Genomic DNA, 3,182 nt, shown 5'->3' with positions numbered 1-3,182 from the left:
GGATTGCCAGAAATCAATCATATCATGTGGATAGTGTTTATGATAAATTTTGAAAGCTGTCCTTTATTTGGCAGAGTTCCTAAAGATTTATTGCCACTGTATTATCATGTCTTATGTATCCACGGATTAAGAAAAAAAGAAAAAGAAAGAAACACCAAAGCTTTTTGTGGTAATTATCATAGAGCCTCCTGCTTTGTCCTGACCCCTTGCTTTCAGTCTTTTGTCCTCTTGGCTTCATTTCTTATTCTTGATCCACTGCTGCCTCCCTTGACTTGGTACTGCTCTTTGGTCTTCCCAGTTTAATGCTCTTTTCCACGCCCTCCCCACAAACAAAAGACCTGGTTCAGACCTGCTCGCTGGATCATCCCACTGTGAATCACTCTTTGAGGAGGTACAACTTGATCTGCTCCCTGGACTAAATGCCATTCCACATGAATGCCTAGATAGTCCTGTCCCATCTCCAGAAGGGGGAATGAGAATTTTACCCCTATTTTGAAATATAAATACATATCATAAAGTAACAATGTTTGCAATAATCCATGATTGAATATCTTTATATTTTAGAGTTTCCCAGATGTTTCTGCTTAACAGTCAAATGTGGGAATCATGGTAGTCTCTTTGTTTTGTTTTAGCAGCAAAACTCTTTCATCTAGTAGAATCTTTGAAAACAACAATAATGACCACTACAATAACAACAAAAAACCTAATATATAAAAAGACAGTTCCTGCTAAAACATGGGCATTATTAAGATGAATAAAATCATTTCCTTATAGATTGAAGCCTGAGCCACAGGTAGCAAAGTCAAGTCGAGTGCCTACTCATATTGAAATAAATGGAACAGATCAAATCTAAGTCAACAGATGAGAGCAGGCTATGTTACAAGATCTTTTTATTTTTTTAAAGTTTTTAGTTTATTAATCCTCTTGTGAAAAATCTGTACAGTCTGTACCACTGACACAGTCACTGCAGAATCTTTACTGCTTCTGTTGTCCAATCTCCAGCTCACTTCTTTTTGCCAGCACCAACATTGGCCTTTGCAGTCCTCCCGACTTTCTTCATCCTGTTCTTCTGTTCCTTTTGCTGTTTCCTTCAGGTCTTTTTCTTCTCGTATAGGCCATGTCTTGTAAGCCTATGTTTGGGTTCATTTTTCTTCACGTAATCCAAGGAATCATGAATCATGCCAAAGCCATTTGTCTTGACACCACCAAAATGAGTTCTGAATCTGAATACAAAGATGACATCTGTGGTCTTGTACATTTTGGCTAGTTTTTCCTGAATTTCTGTCTTGGGTACTGTTGACTTCCCAAGGTGAAGGACATCAATGATCATTTGTTTCCGCTGAAGTAGCCAGTCATGAACTTCCTAGTCCAGATAGTTACTGTGTCATTCATGATGGCAGCTGATCTTAAAGCAGCCAGGGAGGAAAAGAGGGCTACTTCACACCAGCCAATCATATCAGTGCTCACAGAGGGACCCCTGGTGGCATTGGTGTCCAAGATCTTTTTATTTTTTAAAGAAAGTAACAAACTGAGAATTTAAAAAAAAAACCAAAAACCAAAAAAACTCCCAAGTGTAAATGTTGAGAATTGAATTTTAAAAATCATTGTCCGTCCCTCCTCCACAAAACAAAACCATGTCAGCAGGCCAGAAATGACCCCACAACCCTCAATTTGCAACGTGTAATTTAGGCTTTTGTATTAGGTGTCTATAATTATGAAACAAATTACTCCAGAATTTAGCAGCTTCAAACAACAAACATTTATCTCACACAGTTTCCAAAGGTCACAAATCCAGAGCTGGTTTGGCTGGATAGTTCTGGATCAAGGTCTCTCACAGGTTACAGTCAAGCTGTCATTTGGGACTGTAGTCACCTCAGGGCTCGATTGGGGTTTACTCATTCACCTGACTGTTGGCTGGAGGACTCCATTCTCCATATGGGCCTCTCCATTGGCCACCTGAGCATCCTTACAATATGGTGGCTGGCTTTCCCTAGAGACATGGTCTAAAACAGAGAGCAAGGCAGAAGCCACAGTTCCCTTAATGACCTAGTCTCAGGTCATCTATCATCAGCTCTGCCTAATTCTGTTGGTCATACAGACCAGCCCTGGTATGATGTGGAATTGGACTTCACAAAGGTATAATAGCATGAGATGAGAATCATTGTGGGCCATCTTGGAGACTGGCTACTGTAGCTTTGAAAAGATCAAAATGGGCCAAATTTAGGCTATTCAAATTCGATTCAGATTTATACCATAAATCTGATGCCCTTTCTTCCAGCTCCTTACTTTCATCATTTATTCCTCTTTTCCATCCTCCCTCATCACCAGCTTGACTCACAGGGAAACACCTGCTTTTCTGTTCAATATTCTCTTCAGGCTGGGATTTATTAGCTAGTTCCTTCACTTCTGGTCCTCTAGTCCTGAACTGAACTGCCTGTATATATAACTTTTGGTTCCAGCTGGCAATTTGTAGTACCATATGTCAGGGGTCTTGGAAGCAGAGAATAGAAATTATAATTAGGAGTTTGTAGGTAACTGTGAATCAGATTCCAAGACTCTGTTCAGCAAACATTTATAGAGAACAGAGTATGTGCCAGACTCTGTGTTAGTATTGGGGGATTTAACGATAAATCCAATACATCAAAGAAATCAGGAATCAGGGATCTAGGTGGTTACATCGAGGGTTGGGGAAACAGCCAGGAAGTGTAGTAATGGATAGAAATCCATCAAGAGGGTCTCAGAGATGCCTGATGAGTGTGTCTACAGAGTGGCAAAGAGATAAGAATGTAGAAAATGGAAAGAGTTGAGGTATAGCACAGTTACTAAAGACTATGTCCCGATTGTCCAACATTTGCTTCTTCTAGGAGTTGGTGTCAAGATGTAAGAGTCACTGGATCCAAGCATAAGAGGGATAAGTTAGCAGCTGCCTGAGGGAAAGGGCACTGTGACTACAATTGAGTTTAGATGATGGTTGACAACTGGCAGTGATTTTGGCTCAGTCTCCTTCTCTGTAAAATAGAAATAATTGTAATATAAAATATTACTATATAAAATCAAATAAATACAAATATATAAAAATAAACACATTTATATAGAAATATATAGTCTTACAAGTTTGTTTTGAAAATTAGTTTATTTAATATATGCAAGGCACTTAGAGCAGTCCCTGGTACCTACTAAGC

The 3,182-nt window shown here is 39.2% G+C and overlaps 1 pseudogene; it reads right to left on the bottom strand.

The window, feature by feature from the left end:
• Positions 1 to 953: 953 nt before the first annotated feature.
• LOC105100267 (small ribosomal subunit protein eS24-like) lies at positions 954 to 1,392 on the bottom strand (annotated as a pseudogene).
• Between the last annotated feature and the right edge of the window lie 1,790 nt (positions 1,393 to 3,182).

This window comes from Camelus dromedarius, chromosome 10, assembly GCF_036321535.1.
Source record: "Camelus dromedarius isolate mCamDro1 chromosome 10, mCamDro1.pat, whole genome shotgun sequence".
In the NCBI taxonomy this organism is placed as follows: domain Eukaryota; kingdom Metazoa; phylum Chordata; class Mammalia; order Artiodactyla; family Camelidae; genus Camelus; species Camelus dromedarius.
The sequence above is the reverse complement of the archived record's forward strand: the minus strand, read 5'-3'. Positions and strand labels throughout refer to the sequence as shown.